We start from the raw sequence: 22,159 nt of genomic DNA on the forward strand, positions 1-22,159 counted from the left end.
ATGAATTTGGACCCTTTTATAACACCATATAGAAAAATTTACTCAAAGAGGATCCATGATCTATATGTCAGACCTAAAACCATAAAATATAGAAGAAAACTTAGGTAACAACTTGACAACCATTGGATTTGACAATGATATCTTGAATATGACACTAAAGGCACAGGCAACAAAGAAAGAAAATTATAAGTTAGATTTCATGAAAATTTACAACTTTTGTGTATCAAAAATACTATGAACTGAGTAAAAAGGCAACCCACAGAAAATATTCTCAAATGATACACCTGATAAATGGTTAACATACAGAATATATAAAGAACTCTCAAAATTCAAAAACAAAAAACAACCTGATTTAAAAGTGGAGAAAGAACTTCAATAGAAATTTATTCAAAGAAAATATATAACAGATGGTCAACAAGAACATGAAAAGATGGTCAATATTACTAGTTAGGGAAATTCAAATCAAAATGAGATATCACCTCATACCATTAGGTTGGCTACTATCATAAGAAAGAGAGAGAGAGAGAGGAGAGAGAGGGAAGGAAAAAGGAAGGGAGGGAGGGAGGAAGGGAGAAAATAACAAGTGTTGATTAGGAAGTGTAGAAATTGGAACTCCTATGTGCTTATGGTGATAATGTAAAATGGTACAACCACTGTGAGAAACAGTATGGTTGTTGCTAAAAATATTAAAAATAGAATTACCATATGATCCAGCAAGTCCACTTCTGGGTTTATATCCAAAAGAACTGAAAACAGGGTCTTAAAGAGATATTTGTACACACATAGTCACAGGAGAATTATTCACAGGAGCTAAAATACAGGAGCCAATCCAACTGTCCATTGATGGATAAATGGATAAACAAGTTGTGGAGGTAAATAAAGAGATAGATATCTAAACATAGACATATATAAGAGATAGAAATACATTCAGATGATATAGAGATAGAGCTATATAATATTATATTATTCAGATGTAAAAAGAAATTCTGACATATGCTACAACATGGATGAAACATGAAAACATGTTAAATGAAATAAGCCAATTACAAAAAGACAAATAATATATGATTCCACTTATGTGAGTGTTGTGTAGAACCTGATAATTGGCTTTTTTTCTTTCCTTTTTTTTTTTTTTTGTAATGCAAGGCCTGACTGAAGCTTTAATTGCCTAGGCATCCTCTTCAAAGAGCACTGTCAGAATGAAGACACTGCCAGCCACTCAACTGGAAAAAGAACCAGCTGCCCCCGACTACCCCACCCCAACCTCCTTTGTTACAGGGATTGAGGTTATTGACTATTTGGACCACTATTTTTTTCTCATCCCATGCTTAAAATTTCTGCTGTTACATTTTAAATTCACCAATAAAGACTGAGCCCTGGAAATCTGAGGCCCTCAACCTCAACTTCAATAATGACAGAATCCTAAGCCTGCACACTCTCTCGCTCTCTACCTGCAACCTCTCTGTGTGGCCTAGGTGTGTCAGGAGCTCTCCAGGATCCGTGAGTACTAAACCTTATTTTTCAAAGTTTCCTTATGGTTCTTTTGCAAACATAGCAAGAACCACAGGGCCAGTGATTGAGAGCTACAGCCTTGGCTATTGATAGGCTGAGATTGGCCCAAAACAATGAACATGAAGTGGTCAAATTCACAGAGACAGAAAGCAGGGTGCGGTGCCAGGGCTGGGAGAGGGAAAGTGGGAAGGAAGTTGGTGTTTAATGATACAGAGCTTCAGTTTGGGAAGACGAAAATGTTCTGGAGGTGGACGGCCGTGCTGTCTGTACAACAATGTGGATGTACTTAACGTCACTGAACTGCACACTTACAAATGGTTAAGACAGCAAATATTATGTTATATGCATTTTACAGCAGTTGAAATAAATTGGAAAAGAAGTGGAAACACTCTTTCTCCAGATGTCTTTGTCTGCGTTGTTGGTTTGGTCCCTTGGCTCCACTCTGCACCCGGAGCCCAGGCCAGTAGTCTTGCCATCCGTTGATCATTTGAGAGTGTAAGTGTGGTTCATTCTCCTTTCCTTTGTATACCTGAAATTTGCCAAGAGAGTAGATCTTAAGTGGTCTCACCACAAAAAAAAAAGGTAACTGTGGTCTGGGTCATGGTCTGGAACATAGTCTGGATCATGGTCTGGGTCACAGTCTGGAACATGGTCTGGGTCATGGTCTCTCCACCATGGCCAACATGTCTTCCACTCATTCTGCTTCACTTCTAAATGTTCCCTAGGTGGAGACCGTGCACAGGCTTGTGAAGCTTCAAGGACATACACATCCCTGCCTCCAGGTAGTTATGAAGCTGTAATCTGTGCCAGATGCTTTATTGTTTTACTCAATAACCTTGTGTGGCAATAACCTTGAGGTAGATAATATCATTGCCCCCACTCTCCAGGCAACGATGTTGAAGTTTGGAGCAGCTCAGGACCTTTCTGTGGATGTTGTGCCACAAGGCAGGCTGGGATACAAGAATGGATGTCACTCAATTCAGGAAGAGAGATTGCCAAGTGGGGTTCCAGGGTGTTCCTAGGGAAGGGATGAAAGATCACAGGGACACAGTGACACACTCACAGGGCTCTCACTGCAGGGAGCAATGACATGCTCACGGAGCGCTCACTTGAGCTGGCTCAGAACTGACACTTTACTGTGCTACCTCACTGAATCCTCAGGACAACTCCATTAGATGAGTATCATTTTCCTCATTTACAGATGGGGAAACTGAGGCTTGAGCACTAAGTAATTTTCCGGTGTAGCCCACCTTGAGCCAGGGCCTGGTTTTACGGAAGCACCACCAGTTAAGGGTGGAATTGCAAAGGGCAAGGGATGCCAGAGACGGGATTGGATTTACTTTGTTCTGCAAATGGGCAGCTTCCTGGTAGTAAATCCTAGAAGCTGTAGCAGGGTAAACCAGCACCAGTGGGAGACCAGCATGGAGCTGACCAGTGCCTTGGTGAGAACTCTCCCCAACGGCCAGCATAAATGCCGTCTCAGGGGCTCGGGGCAATGTGTGTCCAAAAGCCGCCCATTAGTAGACCAGGTGGGGTCCGTGACCAAAGTAGTTACAGGACGACTTCTCCAAACACTGCTGTTCATTGGGAGCCCACAGCAATGGGGCTCAGGCCCCCCCAGTGCCTGTACCCCACCTCCGTGCCCGGCCCCTCTGACACAGCGTCTTCTCCCCATGAAAGATTAGCTCGAGTACTCACTGAGCACCCAGTGTGCAGAGAGCCCCGTGGGGATGAGATGAGCTGAGACAGACAGAAATAAAGGATCTGACATTTTCCTTTATGGAAACTTGATGCCTTTTTAAAAAAAACAAAACTGAATACACAAGAATAACTAAGAGAAATTAGGAAAATAAATAGGTTGGAGGTACTAGTTTGCTAGGGCCACCATAAGAAAATACCGTAGCCAGGGCAGCTTAAAGCACAGACATTTATTTTCTCATAGTCCTGGAGGCCAGGGGTCAAAATCAAGGTGAAGGCAAGACTGGTTCCTTCTGCAGCCCCTCTCCTTGGCTCTCACATGCTGTCTTCCCCGTGCCTAATCCCTCCTCATAAGGACACCAGTCATACCAGATCGGGACCCACCCTAACAGGCTAATCTTTATTGAATCACTTCCTAAGGGGCCCTATCTCCAAGTTCATTCTGTGATATTAGGGGTTGGGGGCAGGGGATGGGAGGGGGGTTGAACTCCGTCATTGCAATTATAAAGCACCAATGCTCGCCTCCCAGTCTGCTACGTTCACTCCTTTCTCACTGCCCCTGGGCAAAATCTTGGGGTTTATCAGCTCATCTCGGATAATAAAAAATTTCTCTGCTCACTTCTTACACACACAGTCTCATTTCAGTCACTAGGTGTCAGGTCACCTGCAATAGTCACAACTACGAGCCCCACTAAAATAAAAGCTTGTCCAGCGTGGCCCTGGCTCCGGCTGAAGCCCACGTGAGTTTCCCCACCTCACATGGTTCTTCCTCTCCACCCACCTCCATCCCTCCATCCCTCTCCCTGCTTTGCTAGCCACATTTTTACTCCTCCAGGTTTGGGAAGGAAAGGTGAGGGCCACTGTTTTATCTGGTAGGTCCTGACACCCCCGACGTTGCTCCTCCTAGGGCCTCATGGGGTGATCTGTGCATTCTCCAGAGAACCCTGCCTCTGGGTTCCTCTCTCCTGCACTCCCTTGGCCAGAGTTCAGTAAGGCACCCTACCCAGACATCCCTGGTGGTGGTTGGCCCTCCTGGCTGAAGTCTGGAAGGGATCACTGGGTCTCCTGGGGGAGAGGGCACACACTCACGCATCCCTTGTCCTGACAAAATCTGGGCCTTGAGGCCATTCCTGAGGCAGCCAGGCAGGAGCCTGCAGCCCCACACACTGCCCAAGACTCAGGGTCAAGATCTCTGACTGATCTGCTTGAAGCCCCCTAGCTTGACCTGAGGAAAGGGGGACACTTATGAAGGAGGGAAACTGGAACAGCTCAGCAATGTGCTTCCCAAAACTAAATGGCCTCTTTCAGTCTCTTAAATGCATGGTCCTGGGAAAACCATCTGGCACCTCACTTCAGGACACAGGAGGCAGACAGATTCCAGCAGAACACCCTGCTCCATATTCCAGGCCCTTCCCTGCAGACTCAGCCCTCCCCCTCTCAGCCTTCATATCTCAGGACCCCCCTGTGCAGGTCAGTGTGCTCAGGCTCACCTCCCCATGCCCCTCCACCCAGAGCAGCCCCAGCTTTGAAACCCTAATCTGTACCAGTGACCTCAGCTTTTGCCCCTAAGGGAACGTCTGAGTAGTCGTGCATGGCCCACAAACTGAAAATGTCATGTCCCTTCAAAAATAAGTTTGCCAACCTCTGCTCTAGACTTTGTGCCTACCCCTTACACCAGCCTACCCCCTTAACAAATACGTCTGGATGTCTGGGTGTAATGGTTCCTCTGAAGGGAAAAAAAATCCTTTGTATAGAAATAGAAGAAAATGTACTTGGGGAGCTCTACGTGCAAAATCATTTTGTTGCTAAAATATCAAGGAAGAATGTTTCATAAATATATTTTCTGGGGGAGGTTTTCATCTTTTTTTGTCTCTATTTGATTCAGGATTCCTTCCAGGCCACTTAACTAAAACAGCACATGTAAAAAGGAAACTGAGAAATACATTCAGTAAGATCACGGCAGAGCAGAATATGCAGCAAACCACACAGGCAGCTCTGGTTTTGAAACTTGTGGCTTCTAACCAAGCAGAAACAAATGAATCTGTTGACATCCATGAGAAAAACATAAATCTGCAATGTGTAACTTAAGTGTAACTCTATATTTAATCAGTCAGGTTAACTTAAGTCCAGGAAACACATCCAAATCTACTGGTATTTAAGGTATATTCCCAGTTAATGCAATTTTCATGTTCTCTATTACTGGGAGGGGTTACAATAAATCTGTCATAGTATGTGAATTAAAATCAGGTGATTAATACCTTTTAGGGAGTAACACCCGAGAACTGTACACGGAGTTTCATTTGGGAGGAAACCTTCATCTTTACTCTCAGAATGTTCTCGGCCACAGAGGAGTGACCAAGATGGTGAGAATGGTTAAGACACAGGCAGCCGGGGCCCCTGCTTGGGTGCCATAAATCAGTGCCCTGTGGGGACAGAAGCAAGGAGGTCGGGGGCACGGGGCAGGGTGTCCTGTCTCCAGAGCAGATGGTCCCCATGCAGTCACACTCAGCAAGGATGTTTACTCAGTGAGGCTATTGAGTAAAGTCTGGGTTAAGGAACATGGCACTTCTCCAGGGCTCCATGTAAGGCTACATGGGGTGCTGCCATCTGATCAGGAAATGGCTTGGAGGTGGCGCCATTCCCACCACATACAGATATTGACAACAAAATGGGATTTGCATCAGTGTCCAGTCATCTGGTGTTAGAGAGCATAGGCTTCGGTGTGACACTCCCCCAGTGGGGGCAAATGGGGCTCTAAGATTTTAGGCAAGCCATCCACACTCTGGGCCTCTGGCTCTACCTGAAAATTGAAGGTAATCATTTCTTCCACTGAGCCTTAGTGTGAGAATGTAGTACAGCATGTTGTCTGGCCCAGAGGAAGCAATTAATTATTACTCACTATTTTTATTACTACTTCAAAGCTACTTCATTATGTTGATTTTTCTGCAACTAATGCACATTATATTAAAGTATAAGCTACTCATTCATGTAATAAATATTCCACAGGCAACTGTTGTGTGCCAATCTCAGAACTAGTCCTGGATCACAGAAAAAATGTGTAAGACCTAAGTCCTGTCTTCAAAGATTTGCCAACATAGAAAGGAAAATAGATGCATACGATTACCTAAAATAAGGAGAACAACAACAATTAATCACCAGGACCTCGATATGTGCAGGGGGTGCATGTGGGCTATAGACTGCCTCCCAGGTACAGCACATGCACTTAATTTTTAATCGCTGAGTTAGCCAATATTACCCCTACTTTATAGATGAGGACACTGAGACTCTGCCAGGCCAAGGTCATCCGGAGAGTACAGGCAGAAATGGAACCTGGGCGGAGGCTTGTCACAAGCCTGGAGCAGAGCAGAGGTGATCTGGAAAACCTGCTGCCAGTTTGGGAAGAAAATCACCACTGGGAGTCTGTGATGAGCTCTGGACTTTGCAGCTTTACCAAAGGACCCCCTCTCACCCTCAGCTCCCCAGTAACATAGACTTTCTCTCTCTTGCCAACTCCCAGAATGGGAGTGAGAAGAACTTCAGTCCCGCTGCCGCATCCCCAAGTGGAGTTAGACACTGCACACAAACTGGGGCTGAGTCCCCAGGGGGTCGAGGACCCTGCAGGTCAAGCCAGGCCCAGAACATGACTCAGCCTCACGTCTTGCCAATGGGTTTCAGCCCCGGGCAAGTGTGCTATGGATTCAATGTGACCAAAGAAACTGACAGCAAAACGTTCTCGGGGGTGAAAGGGTTTATTACCCAGCTTGTTCTCCCGTAGGTCGAGCACTACCATCTCTGCCTCCACCCAGAGCACAGGGCCAAGCAATAGCTTATTGCCTCAAGGTGTGGAAGCGGTAGCCTAGCAACAGGCCAGTTACATCATCAGGTGGTTTAAGTTCAGTGAGGATCCTGGCCATAGGAACCCCAACCTCCCCACACCTCAGCTGGACCTCCTCAGCCTGGAACACTTTTCTCAGCTGAAAGATTGAACTCCTTCTCTCCATCTGGGAGAGATGCAGCTCAGCCCCTCAAGGGTCGCTTTGAGAAGTCTCATTCATTAAAAAGCTTTCATGTCATGATCTAGAGGACGCAGTGGATTTTGTTTCTTAAGGAGGCTGAACTGTGTGCACTTGGACCCCAGAGACCCTTGGTGTCAGAGGGGGCTTGGCAATGGCCCAGGAAATCCCCCCTAACACGGGCCTTCCTTCCTCTGCTCAGCCGCTCAGCACTGACTTTGTAAAGCAGGTGCCCTTTGCTGGACAGCTCAGCTATCTCAAGCCTAAACCTTCCTGTGACTTCTGCCCTGCAGGTCTGTCTGAGCCTAGTTTCCAGGCCTCCCTGACAGTCTTCAGAGATAGAGACATGTCTTTGCAAAGGCTTTTCTTTTCCAGGATCAATAACCGCACCTCCTTCACAATGCTCTCCCTTGAGAAGGTGTCTGTTCCTGGCTGTGGATAGGCCTTCTGGGTCCTTGGATCTGAGCCAGATGAGGGTCAGCCAGTGCTGCCCAGGCTGTTCCTTTCTCTACTACAAGACAGTCCTGGCTCTTGGTGGCTTACCGTGCACTTAACTAGAGCCACAGAGTGTCTTATCCGGGGCTGCATCTTCCCAGCTAAGGTTCTCAATTACATTGAAGGATATATGCTACTCAAAGTATACTGCACTCAGGAAGTAGATTTCTGGAATTGTCATTCAACCCACTGATTACGTGCTGAACAGGATAAGCTCAATGGCAAAGCTCCATCCACTAGAGACAACTCCAGCCTGATACAAACCAGTATTTAGCATTCTTAGATGTAACTGTCCCCTCATCAGCAGTAGCTAAACTAAAAATCCAGGAGACCAGGGGTGGTCCCAAAGAGCCTTGGAGAGCCAGACCTACAGCTCCTGCCTTCACCCTAGTGCTTCCCCATCCCAGCACCTGTGTTCTCAGCTGGAGGTTTTGGGATCCACTGCCCTTGACCAGTCCCCACTCTGCTGATTCAAGGTCCAGCTCCCACTCTCAGCCCTGCTTCTATGCTCAGAGTCCAGGAGCCCTGACCAGCCCCTGCCAGGCACAGCTTTCTAAAAGAAGCACTTTCGTTATTGTTGTTTTTAATCTTGCTATAATTTCTCTCCAGTTCCTCCTGGCAGACTCTTGGGAAAATCATTGTGTGTGTGTGTGTGTGAGTGTGTGTGTGTGTGTGTGTGTGTGCAAAGTGTATGAACCCAGAAGGCCTGAGTTCCCCCACTAAGCAGGACTCCTCCCATCCTTCTTTTCATAGTTAATTTAGTTAAGTGTTTAAACAATGTAAATCCGGCAGCTCCCCTCCGTTAAAGCTGCAAGATTGAGGACAGCTGCCGCCCAACTACCAGCCCTCCAATTCAGCCTCCACCAGCTTTCCCGAAATAGCAAGGCTCTGCTTCCGCCCATGCTTCCCTGGAATAACCCCGGGGGAAGGATACTGCATTTCCTACGCCCAGAACACTTTACTTATTACCATCTAATGAGTCCATATTTGGAGAAAAAAATACCACCACCATGTGGAATGAAATCACACAGTTGTAAATAACTGATGTAAGTGTTTAAATTCAAAGGAGCTCTCAGTGAAATTATGTATGTCTGTAAATAGGCGTGCATTTCGCAGATAGGGAGTGTGTGAACTCAGCTCCACTCTCTGACAGACAGGGTGACCAGCAGGACAAGAGGGACTCAAGCAACCTCAGAGACCATGTGATGAGGAGCTTTTCAGTGCCATTTGTGGATAAAATGAGAGTTCCTGTGGCCAGGATTCTCACCTGGCCCTGGTTGACTAGCTCACTGCACACCTGTGGGCAATACAGGGCTGTTTACTATATAAAGAGCTCCACCCAGGGCTCTGGGCCCGACACAGTGGCACGGCTGCAAGGCTGCAGGAGAGCAGAACAGTGGAACAGCGGCTGGAGTGGGGGCAGTGCTAAGGACAGAGGCCCAGAGGATGGTTGTGTGGGACAATTGTGCAGAGAGGACCAGAGGACAGCTGTGCAGACAGAGGGGCCCCGAGGCAGAGACTGGCTTGCTGCCTACAGACTTGCTCTGAGTGAACGAGATTTTAGTGGCTGACCTGCCACCTGGAAATAAAGTTGGGTATAACCCTTTCACCCCAAGAACGTTTTGCTGTCAATTTCCTTGGTCACATTCAATCCATAGCAAACTTGCCCGGGGCTGAACCCCATTGGCAAGACACCATTCTTCTTGGTCAAAGTCAACTAACCCTTAGGAGGATAGCCAGTGAATTCAGCTCCTTAAAAACTGCTGAGTCAGTGGCTAGAATGGAGCTCATGTGGCATGTTGGAAGAATAATTTCCATGCTTTTTCTTAGTTATGTAACTATTAAAAACAGTCTACTCACTTTGCACCAGAGGACTTTGTCTTTAAGCACATATCTCTCCTGATACATGATCTTTTCACTTTACATTCCACTGACAGCTGTGCAGAGTGGCAATGATTTTTCCTCCTAGGTGCACATTGGCTTTACCTCGTGTAACATATGCATTCCAGAGGAGTCCCATGGAAACGTAATCTGATTTACTGCACACTACTGGTGTTTTGTATTGAAGGCCCCTTGAGTTCATTTGCACAGAGAGGAGTCACTTTATAATCATTCTATAAAGGATTATGCATGCCCCACACTGTTTCTCAAAATGAGACAAGGCACATGGTTTGTATCTCCAGAACAATGTAGGCTCCACAATAAAAATCATTCTTTTTAAACACAGCCTTTCTAGAGTAAACAACTGTCCAAAGTGTTTAAGTCTGAAATCTGAAGCAGGAGTGAGAGCTAGTAAAGCTTGGTTTATGGATCTGCTGTCCTTGTGTAAGAAATGGAAACCATTTACTTCAGAGACACTAACTAGCTTTTGGTTCCATCATTGGCTGAACAGTCAACATTTGCCATCTGGACGAAGAACCAAAATTTGGAGGTCAGGAGATGGTACATTCACAATTGACCAAAGTCTAATTTCTTTTCTTTTAAATGTGTGGTGGTGGCCTCTCTAACCTCTCCATCCATGGCACCCTGCAGAGGACATGCCCATCACAAGCTCTAGGCCAACATTTTATGACGCCGATAACTGTCATCATGACTTTCTCTGGACAGCACTGGGTGGTCTGTGACACTGCCCAAACCCAGTGTAATTTTAATTTTAATTGCTAGTTGGGGAATCTGTTAAGATATGCTTTGTAATCAATTTGTGTAAGGGTTGTACATTTGGAAGTTGTTCTTTCTCGATTTGGGAAATATAAATATGTTACATTGTTTGAAGCCTCTACATACTTTTTCATTTTCGTCCACTTGACCTGTCCCAACGAAAGTGTTAACATCATTCACCACAATAGCAGTTCTCTTTTTCTCATTTACGTTTGATACTTTTATGTTGCTCACAGAAAATGCAAACTTGTCGTATCTTCATTGTGGATTTTTTCTTTTAATGGAATAAATTAGTGCTGTTTATCATACTGACTGTTTCGGCCTTGGTTCTCACCTTGAACCCAATAGGTTCTCCCATTCATGTTCCCATTTCTGCTCTCCTTTTGTTTGGGTTCATCCTTTACATCTTTGCCCATTGCCTTACTTTTATTATTTTTGGATTGATGGGGTACACTAAGGCAATATTTATATTTTATTTTTAATCCAATATGAGTCTGTGATCAAAATGCATTTATCCCAATAATTTTGTTAACAAGATTTACGTGCTATAATTTTATTTCTACTGTATTGTTTTATGATTCTTTTTAATAGACATTTTTATGTTGGCTACAGTTATTTTTTTTTAACCGGACTTTCCCCATGTGATTTTAGAAATCATATCTATTCTTATTTTTATTCTACTAGTAGTGACATTAAACAAACATATATTAGAATCTATTTTCACTAGTTTTCGTTATCAAAAATAGAGCCATGTCAACAGATTATTCCCTAAGTAATATGAGAAACTTACTCTGCTTTTAATTCTTGTCTTCTGGTCCCCTAGTTCCCATTTTTAGTGATAGTAGTGGGTAATTTGAACTAGATCATTATTACTAAATTAACATCATTTAATAATGTGTCTCCTTTTGAAAATTATTCTGGCATTTTTGTTGTGCTTTAATATCATATTGAATTATATTAATTTTGTTTCATAGCTGCTTGTTGGTTGGTTTGAGGGGATTGTCTGCTTGACTATTTTTCTCACCAACCTTTTATATCATGAGTTCTCTATTCCTGACCTTGACACTTTTGATGCCTCTCTCAACTGGCTTAAAAATAATCCAAGTAAGTAGGGCTTTTTTTTTTCCAGGACACTCACAGGGGTGTCCAGGGGTATACTTTGAAGTTCATATATACGAAAGAAGGCTGCCCAAAGATCTGACTGTCAACTTGGCCACATACAGGAGCTAAGGATTTTTATTTAGCAGATTAAATTTGAGCAGTTAAACTTGAATTTCAGGTAAACACCAACTAACTCAGTTGCCATCAATATTGCCTGACATCCCACATTTTTCTCACAATCACCCTTGGACCACAGTCCTGGCTTTATCACAATTCTGTAGACAATGATCCTTACCTGCACGTTTGTTGTGAAGGAGATGTGGGGGACAAGATTTATCTGCTTAATTTCTCACTGAATTTGCTTTATTTCTTGAAATTAAATTATCAAGATAAGTCTCGGTGTTAAACTTTTCATTAATCTTTTTTCCTGGGATTTGGAAAACTCAAGTCTTCCTTTAGCTCAGAAAAATTTCCCCTACATAGTTCTTCAATGATGGTTCCACTTTTATTTGTTCTTCTTCTGATATTACTAATATTTATGTATTAATTAGATGTGCTATGCTTTTTACACATTCTCCCATTGTTTTTATTCTTTTATCCTTTCTCTCTGAGCTTTGTGATATCAAAGTAGACTTCTCCATTAAATCTATTTTTAGCAAGATCCATATTTCTTTCTTCGGCAAGGTCTATTTTTCCTCCTCTTCAATTTGAAATGAAGATTTCTTTGAATCTCTGTGCTGGCTTCCCTAACCTGTTGTTTTTCTCTTTACAGTTCTCTGCCCAAATTTCATAAAACTTTTGAAGTTTGTTGGAAAAACAAATCAGGAGTGTGCTCCACATTTCCCCTGTCTCTTGCAGAAGCTGTATTTCACAGGGAAATGTCTTCTGACTCCGCAGAGTGGCCCCTCGTCCTAAACTCTGTCGTCTCTGCATTCGCCTGGAAGTCCTGCTCCATGTGCTCATCATGACAAAGGGAGGGCGGTATTTGTCCAGGGCCTAGTTGAGATCCCAGGCCAAATCATTCCTACCCAAGGGATGGGAAAAGGAAGAAAAGATAGGTTCAGATTTACTCAAGTTTTACTTTGCTGATCCAGCAGCCTGGAGAAGATAGAGAGCTGGGAGGGAGCCAGTCTGAGATGGCCCCACACTGAACTCTGCACTTCGGCTCTAGCATCTTTCCAAATGTTGGAGGACATCACATGTTTTCAGTTCTTTGCTGAGCACTGGCTGAGGGTTGCTCCTGTTCTTGGCCGTGGCTCACAGACTGTAAGTCCCATTCAGGGGCTAGTGCCATCGCGGGGTGTGAACTGAATGGAGTTAGTTCCATCTACTGAATCTCCAACTTCCCTCTGGCCCTCATCCCTGACAGCGCACAGCCTGGCAAACTACAGGGCCCTGGAGGGATTCTGCCAACCTGACCCCTAGTTACCGGTAAGGAACCATACAGCCCCACAGCACTCACCTAGAACACACTCCTCAACACTTTGGACATGAGGCTGATTCTCATGTCCCTGTTTTTATAATAATGGAACAAATTAACATGAAAGTTGCTTAGGATAATTTCCCATATTTCACAATATACATATTTTGCCTTCTTTTCTTCCTGGAACTGAAAGAGTCCACTTTTTTTTCCTCTGAAGCAATGGTATGTAAAATGCTGTATTGACCCTATTTTAATTGGAAAGCTGTCCCATGGAATATATTGTCTCATTTAACAATGAGTCCCATTGTCAAATCTATTCTTGATACAAAAAGTAGCCCAGATTATCAAATACCTGCAAGCTGGTCAGTGCTTTTTCTATAAGTTTCTGGTGGGATATTTTACAGATAACATTTTGTGTAGGAAGCAATCATGGCTTCATTCCATGATAGGCAAGTTGCCAGGAAATACTAAATCAAGTGACAATAAAGTCCCTAAAGAAAGTTATTCCTGATTTATGATGATAGTTCCAACAATACTGCTGAACTTTTTACACATTGAAATGACCACTGAGTTATGTTTCACATTATATCAGAGAACAGCCAGCCTGCCAGATGCAACATTGAAGCTGGAATGCAGAAAAGCCCATTATGTTAGCTTCCAAAGTCTGGGAAAATGATGTCTTATTTCCAAAATGTACTTGCTTGTTCTCCTCCAGGACATCTCACAGTCTGAATCTATAGCAGCATTTTAAAAAGTGGAAAACAGCCTGCAGTGGGTTTGAGGTAGGATATGGTGAGGGCAGACACAGCAAGGCAGAGGGGTTGACAACGAAGAGAAAGAGGGAGACCGATCAGTAACAGAGTCACCAAGGGCCAGGGAGGGGTCTGCATTATTTCTGAGAATTTATCACAATTTCAAAGCGAAAAGTTCAGCACACTTATCTTCCAGCTCCTAGAGTTGCCCAGAGCCCTCTACAGAGAGAGAGAGAGAGAGAAAGTGTGTGAGTGTTGCATTGTGTATTCTTTTATTTTGCTCCTGGAGTTTTAAGAAGATCCTAGACCACAGTTTTCCAAAAGAAGTGTATACAAGTCACATCCGTAATGGCATGTGGTCTCCCATAGACTATCCAGAAACACCACTACCCATCTCCAGCCCTCTCGTCAGACTCTGCCTGTGGCCAGGACTCTTTTGGTCCTTGGCTGGCCTTCCCCCACTCCCTCCCCAGAGCCCACATCCCAGGCCCTGGAGGTCTGCATTAGGGGGGCCATCGGCCTCCACCATCACAGGGCACAAAAGACATGAGGAAATTTGCCAACACCACTTAAGCTACTATACGGATAAACATAGTTTCTTGGACTGTAGGCTGGATAGATATGGCAACAGCTAATTGTCATGTGCTTTCCAGGGGTGCATCTTAATGAGCAAATATTTATTGAAAGTTAACCACATCTGAGCCACACAAGAACAACCATTGGATGTTGTTCTTGCCTCTGCCTAGAGTCCATTCTAGCCCTTCTAAGTTACAGGGAAGTGTCTCAGGATGAGTGGCATCAGCTCCTGTTATAAACTCCAGTATCTTGGTCCCATAACATGCAAAGGTTTAGTTCTCACACAGCAGGGTCAGGCAGTCCCACACCTTGAGCTATGTGACCCAGGAAAATTACTTGCAAGGTCCTGCAGCAAGGATGTAGTCACATGGCTCTTGCCTGATCTTCTAGAAGTGACCATTGTCAGTTCTGTTCAGTCTGTTTTTCAGGATGTGGTCCCACTGCAGGAAAAGCTAGGAAATGTGCATATGTGGACTACAGAAGAGCCAGGCTCTGTTCTCTTGCAGGGGGGGTGTTTATCATCTGCTGGTGTGGGCACCCATGTGTGTGCCCAAGCCCTTTATATTCCTCAAGTGTCCTAGTGTGTTTCCTCTACACCCTCTAATCCTTGGAGGTTCTGTGGTGGGCCAGCCTCCCAGTGTCCTGCACAAAGTAGGTGCTTTATAATTTCAAGTTGGTACAACTCAGTGAACTTCCTATGAGTGTCTCATATGGTAATCAGCAAAGTAGAAAAAGGTGTCATTTATCAGCAATCCTCAAAGTTTTGGGTTCTATCCTCTAAGCACTTCTCATTTATTATTTCATTTAATCCTCATAACTAGTCTATAAAATGGGTGCTTTCTTTACTTATCATGGGACAAATGATGATACAGTCTATAAAAGTAATATAGCTTCCCAACGTCCAAAGCAAATAAAGAGAGGCCTTGGGACTCTCAGCAGCCCAGCCGACTCATAGCCCTGCCGTCAGCCTCTGCACCACGCTGGTCTCTGAGGAAACACCACATGACAGGGCAAAGATAGGAGCTCTCTGCAGGCTCGCAAGTAAAATCGGTCTTACGGGTTTTCTTGTTTAGATTGTAATCCCAGGAAAGTTAGAAGAGTATTGGGAACTTTTGCAAACATTCGAAGCTCTCCTTTCACAGAGCATACCTGTATTTTTTGCTTATACTGCAATAAAGTATTTCCACTGAGACATCAGCAAAACCCCTTCCCCTGTTGGTAACAGCACCATGGAGGTTTGCAAACTAAGATTACAGTATGACAGCAAGAAAACTGTTTTTCTTAAGATATTTGTAGTGTTATTGGATTTATTTAAATAAACTCCATTTGTTAGACTGGCGTTAGAATTGTTGTCACTGAAAAAAGGCAATAATGCTCTGTCGTATTTGTTCCTAACCTCTTACAAATTTATTTTTCCTCACTGTTTTAACTTACCATGATTTTCTCCAAAAGTCTGAAAGTTGATTTTGGAAAACATTGGTAGATAGACTTAACAAAAGCCACGGACAGCTAAGTGCTCATGCAGACTTAACACTGCTTTCCAAAGAGAGTCTTTGACTCAGGTCAGGCTGGATGTCAGCAGCCCAAAACCGAGAAGCTGAGACATTGAAAGAAAAATGTTTTTCTTTTGCTCCCCCAGTCCTCTCTCCCTGGATATTCAGTTTCATGTCTTTGCGTGGGTGGACCTGCGTCCTGCCTAGTCCCACAGTTCCCTAATAGTGTTCTTCAGTATCTGATTGTTTTCTAATTTCTTATTTTTCTTCTTAATAAATAACTATGGTCCTTAGGGTGCTGAATTTCCATCCATGGACCAGGAAAAAATTATTATCAGCTTATCAGCTCACTAACAATAGAGTCGCCTTGAAAGTGCATCTCACAAGTCACACTTGCCCAATGTCCACAGTGAAGCTAAGTGGCCATTAATTTCCTTTGATTGCACACAGGAAGAAGGCTTAGATTTCCAACACACTCTTGCTCCCAGAAAGCTGACCTGCAGGGGAGCAGCTTGTTCCCCTTCAACCCAGCCTCAACCTGGGTACAGCCCTGCAACAGTGTAAATGAGGCAGATAGAATTCATTCCTGCAGTTAAATCCTCAAGGTTTGCTCACAGAGCCTCTTCCTGCGCCATTGTCTTCAGCTTGTCACAATGCTCCTGTCCTCATTCCCAGAAATCCATGCACCTGGGCATCCACTCCCACTGGCTCACACCTTCTCAAGGAGAGGTGGAATCTTGGGCAGATCCAAGTGATCCCAGACCAAGCTCCCAGGCTGAAATTGCTAAGAGCATCTGGGCCTTGTGCTCTTTCTCCAAGGCTGGCACCAAGGGTCTGGGCCTTCAGAGCCCGCTGCATGGAAGAGCCAGCCGGGCACGCAGCACATAGAGTTCACAAAGGACTTGGCCAACTTCCTGTTAAGGGGAGTTTGGTTACGACTTAATTGTATTCCCATCAAAGAGAAGTATAAGTTTAAAAATCAGACTTGGGAATGCCCCACTTCACCCTTCAGTTACCAAGCCCAGGCCATCAGCTGAGACTTAGAAGCAGCCCCTTCTTTGCTGAATTTCCAAGATTTTTCTGAATACCACTGCCCTGAGCTGTATTTGTGGCAGCCCCAATTCATTCCCTTCTCCTCTCTTAACCCTCAAATATGAAAAAAAGAAAGACAGGAGGAAAGAAAAAAGGGAGGGAGGGAGAGATGGGTCAAGGCCTAGAAACTGATTAGAAGACTAGGGACATCCGGTGAGGCACAGAAGCAACCGTGGCCTCTCTCCCCATTATCCCCATGGACCCTCTTGTGGAGTTCACACTTTCTGTCACTACAACCTTAGGCACTGACAGATCAGGGGCCTTGGTTCAGGGGACAGCAGAGTGACGGTCAGGGAGAGGCTTCTCCCAAAGGGACCACAATAAAGATCCTGCTCACCTTGAAGTTGGACCTGTCACCTGGTCTCTTTGGGGCCATTAATGCCAGTGAACTGGTAGGCAGAAAAGAGGAGTTATTGGTGGGGTCCTGGATCCAGTTGCTCTGAGGATCTGGGTGTCTTCTGTGTGATGGAATCAGGGGGTCCATACAGAACCCACGTGACTCACTGCCATGTCCATTGGGGTTTCCTCAGTCAGTGAGGGTGGTGAGCAGGTAAGCAGGGCAACTTCCAGATGACAAGGGTAAGACAAGCACGGACTCAGGTGCCTGGGGTACGCAGGCAGGAGCTCCCACACCAGACAAGAGGCCCAGACAGCCTGAGCGCTGGCCAAGGGTGAGGGCGACCTAGACGCGGTGATGGAGGAGCCCCCCTTGAGCACTACTTACTGCCACATAACTGGCGGCAATAGTACCTGTAGCTTGTTCCACTAACACCTTAAATCAAATTTTTGCAGAGCTTGCAGCCAGCCACTGCCTGGAAGCCAACCATGACAGAAGAAAGACTAGTATGCAGACACTTCCTGGGCCTCCCTTCAGATGCTCTCAGCCTCACTGCCTCTTGTCTGAGTCACCAAGGAGCAGCCAGAGTTCTGAAGGAGCCACCATCCTTCACAAAGGTGCTGCCTAGAAGCCTCACTCCTGGGTGCCTCTCTTTCCTGTCCCAGTTTCTCTGTATCCTGCTTAGTATCCCACAGATGCTCAACCCAAAAATTTAGGAGCTCACACCCTGTGGAGGGTTCTTGGATGGGGATGGGAGCCTATGGATAAATGTTTTCCACTTTCTCCTCCATGGAGAAGACCCCGAGATCCCTTTCACACGGCTCCTTAAACTGTCCCACAGGGTCAAGCGATTAGCCACCTGCAGCCACGGCCAACATGATGATAAATCTCTGTATGACTTTTCCTCTCTCCTTGCCTCTCTCCTCCCAAACCTTTACTCCTGCCCCTGAATTCCAATAAGACTTTCACTCAAGTCTCTGTTTCAGGCTCTGCTTTCTGGAGAAACCAGGCTAAAATACAGCACCCATTTCGTTGACCACCTTTACCATCTGCCAGCCCCCTGGTCACTCCTTCACCCCCAAGCATTATCACCTCCCTGAGTGACCTTCACATCCAAGCCCTTCCCCTTGAATTCTTAGTGCTTTAAAGGAGAGCCGATTTCCAGTGCCCTTCACCTCCTTCCACTTTATTAGCGTGCTTCTGTTGCCTCCCCAGAACATTGTCACCACTGATTACTGTTGTATTCATCAAGTCTAAAATCTAGAAACCCCACTCTCTTCCTCAGCCTTCCATTCTTCAGTTTCTGTCATCCAATCACTCCACTGCACCAGCATCGTAACATCCTCAGGACTTTCTGGCCCAGGAGCTGTCTACTTCCTCATTATCTAACAGCCTTCTCTTGTCTTGTCTTCTGTTTTTTTCTTTTTTAATACAGTTAAGATTCCACAGAACAATATTTCTTTCAGACTTGCCAGTTTCCACGACTCCCTGATTCTTCCAACTCACTTCTTGAAAAATCCCCTTCAGAACTAATGCATCCGTCCAACTTTTTGTGTGCGTGCTTATACTCCAGGTGCTAATCACTGTTAGAGAAAAAGCAAGAAGCTGAACAATTTGGTGTCGTTATAATAGCTGCCAAAATTTACTGAGAGCTTAATCTTTGCCAGGCAGTATTCAAAGCACATTACATGGATTATCTCAGCCTGCTTCCTACATCACTCTGGAAAGCTGCCCGGGAATTTTGTTCCCCAACCTCTGAAATTCACTCGCATCGGAACACTTTCCCTCCTGCTGCTCAGAGAAAATAGAAGTCATCGATTAAGAGCTTGGTACACGTTATCCTTCCCGTTTCAGTAGCATTCAGTAGAAATGATTCTTCCCTTCCAACCCAAACATTCTCTTTGGTTCCTTAGCACCACACTCTGCTAGTTTTTCTTTAATTTCTTTGTCCCCTTTTTGCTTATTCCCCATATTCCTTTTCCCAAATTTTCTTATGACATTCCATTCTGTCCTGAAACACTCTTTCTGGTGATCTCTTCCAACTGTATGGCTTCCATTTCCATCTCTCTAGGGAATGATTTTCCAATGAGATGCTCAACTCAGATCTCTCTCCTAAGTTCAGTCTTACTCAACATTTCCACTTGGATCTAACCAGCCCACAAGAGAAGACAGAAAGAAACTTCCCACATCAACCTTCCTCTTTTTCTCTACTTCCATCACCACCTACCAAGCCTCCCAATTCAGCAGCATGGCCCCCACGCTTAACTCTCCCTCTCCTGCACCATCTACCCCCACACCCTCTAGTCACTTACTTCCATAGTTCCTACTTCTTCTTAAAGATCTCTGGAAATTGTCAACTCTTCTCCATTCCCCAACCATTACAGGAATCTGGATCACCACCTCCCACGAACATGACTGAAGAAGCTTCTAGCCACTTGACTTGCCTTCAGTTGTGCCTGTCAACACATATTAATATATTTATGCCGATCAACACATACTGTTGTTTCTTTAGGATTGACTCTTTGGAACAGGCACTATCTCCTGCTCCTATACTGGATCTCTCCAGTACATGCCATGCCATGAGGCTGTTCTCTGTAAAGGTCTGTCAAATAGAGGGATGACCATTAAGTGAATTAAAGAATTAATCCATCAATTAAGAAGGAAGTCAGTGTTGTCAATTGTAGATTCCTTGTGATTAACTCAGTGTCCATGCTCTGTTTATGTCCCACCATAATGCCAAGCACAAACTGGAAATGACAACAATTATTAAATGATTTCATACCTCTCAGTTCCAGATAACAATTCTAAAGCCTTTAGATAGATTTTTTAATACACTGGGTAATACTTTACTTCAATGGTCCAGAAGAATCTATGAACAAATATGTTGAACTTCAGAAAGGCAGAAACCCCACATGCCCCCATCTTCCTTTATTTCCATAACTGGAGTTTTGTGATCTACATAGGAGGTGAAGGTGGGGACTGAGTACCCTGAAATAGTAAGCTTGGAAGCCTGGATTCTAGGACTGCCTGGCTGAGCTGCACCATGGATAAAATCTGGGGCATGTCTACAGGCATGGCCAGGAGCTGAGGATTGGCTGTGGCGATCTTTAGACTTTTGAGTCCAAAGACCTAGATTGGAAGGAAAATGAAGGGATTTGGCATAAATGAGAGGACCTTGGAGGAGAAGCCAGGTTCCTCAGATTCAGTGACCAGTGGACCTTAGGTTGAGGGTTCTGTCCTAAGGTAACTGTGCTCTGACACCTTCTGGCTCTTCTGTTACCACTCAGGTTTTTATAGTTTCCCTGAAAGAAAGAATGTGACTGGCTTGCATCAGGTTCCTCTCTCCTGAATCCATCAGCTGTGACCTGCAGCAGGGTGGATGACCACCAATATAGGAATTGTGAGATAAGTAACACCTATCTCCTATCTGCAGATTCCAGAAGATTTTTAAGTTTTGAGACATGCTTCATGAATTCAAGCCTAATTGCAGTAGATGCAAATCCCGCATTTATTATATGCAAATAATTTGTGGTTCCTTTCTCTCCTGAAGTGTCTAGTCTTCAAAAACATAGGATCTTGGGCCAAATCAAGCAGTACAAATAAATATTAAAATTCAAGGTTCAACCGATGTCTGAGAGGCTATTCTGGAAACAGGATGAAGGCAAAGACTTTGCTCTGACAGGAGCTGGTGAAAGGAATGGACTTGCTGTCTGCCGTCCAGCATGGAAACGGGCAGAGCTGGGCGACTGGGAGTCTGAGCTGTCCCTCACATGTGCGTATCTACAGCAATAAAGAATCCAGCGCATTAGCAAGTGACACCAAATCAGCCTGCACCATTTAGCTCTGACATGCCTGAGTGCGAACTCTCCATAAAATGTCACAATGCAGAGAGAACAAGAGTGATAGGGGACCCAGTAACCTCCCCAAATCACACACACTGCCCATCCCTGAAGGCTGCTGGGAGCAGGGGCTTCTCAGCAGAGCACAGATTAGTGCACTGCATGGGATCTACTCCCACACTGCAGCATAGGAAACATCTGGGAAAGGAGTGCTTTGTATAGAACACAACAGATGTGTTGCATCAATGAGCACTGCCTGGGGACTCCCTCCCAGTCTGTGCTCAGAAGGGCAGATACCGCCTGTCTGGAGCCCTTGAGTCACCCATTCCAGGAATTTGGTCACAACCACAGATTTCCAATTTTTAATAACTGTCATTGTTCTGTGGACATGCAACAGAGCCCAAGTACACATGCTACAATTTCTTTGGAATAAAAACCTGCATTGTCTCAGGGAAAGCAAAATGTTTTACCAAAATGTATTGCTCTGCGACTCTGCCTTGGCTAACTCGGAGAGCCTTGGTCCAGGATTTTTAGATCCTCTGGCCTAACTTTGCACTTTTCCGTGAGACAGGTCAAGCATTCAGTGGTTCATCCACCCAGTGAACAAATTCAGTGAGCATTTATCCCATTGGTTCCTTGAAATAGAAGCATGACTGGTGGTCTCCTAGCTCAGCTTGTCCTGTGTCCTAATACAGGTCTAGCATTCTTTTAACTTATCCTAAGCAGCCAATCAAAATGTTGTCTAGGTTAAAAAAGAAAAAAAAGGTACAGAGTCAAGAAAATTCTACCCACATTATTTTGATTATCAAACTCAAATAGAACTGACCCTATTCAAAGGCAAATATACTTAAAAACCACAGAATTTAGTATCAAATAAAACTTTAACAAAAGGAGGAAGAATAGTAGAGAGAGGAAGATAAGAGATGATGAAATAGGAGTAGCACAGGCACAAGAGAAGGAGGAAGAGGAGAGAATGGGGGGAGGAAAGCATGCAATATGCAAAAGGGAGTTAAAGAAAATACTGTAGGAGATATTCTCCAGAGAATCAAAGAGGAAAAAAATTATAATTAGAAAGACAGAGGAAAACAAATGAAATGAAAGTGCCAGGGGTGAAAATAACAAAATGGAGAGAAATGGAAATCTAACAAAAATAATTAGTATACCTAAAGT

At 44.5% G+C, this 22,159-nt stretch overlaps 1 long non-coding RNA gene across 2 annotated transcripts in view; it reads right to left on the reverse strand.

Annotated features, from left to right (window-relative positions):
- Positions 1-300: 300 nt before the first annotated feature.
- LOC140850596 (uncharacterized) overlaps positions 301-22,159 on the reverse strand; it is a 50,159-nt gene continuing 28,300 nt past the window's right edge. For both annotated transcript variants that reach the window (XR_012133538.1, XR_012133537.1), the window contains exon 3: positions 301-2,041. This is a non-coding gene — a long non-coding RNA (uncharacterized lncRNA). The remainder of the gene's footprint in view (positions 2,042-22,159) is intronic.

The sequence above is a fragment of the Manis javanica genome, chromosome 7 (genome assembly GCF_040802235.1).
Source record: "Manis javanica isolate MJ-LG chromosome 7, MJ_LKY, whole genome shotgun sequence".
NCBI classification, from domain to species: domain Eukaryota; kingdom Metazoa; phylum Chordata; class Mammalia; order Pholidota; family Manidae; genus Manis; species Manis javanica.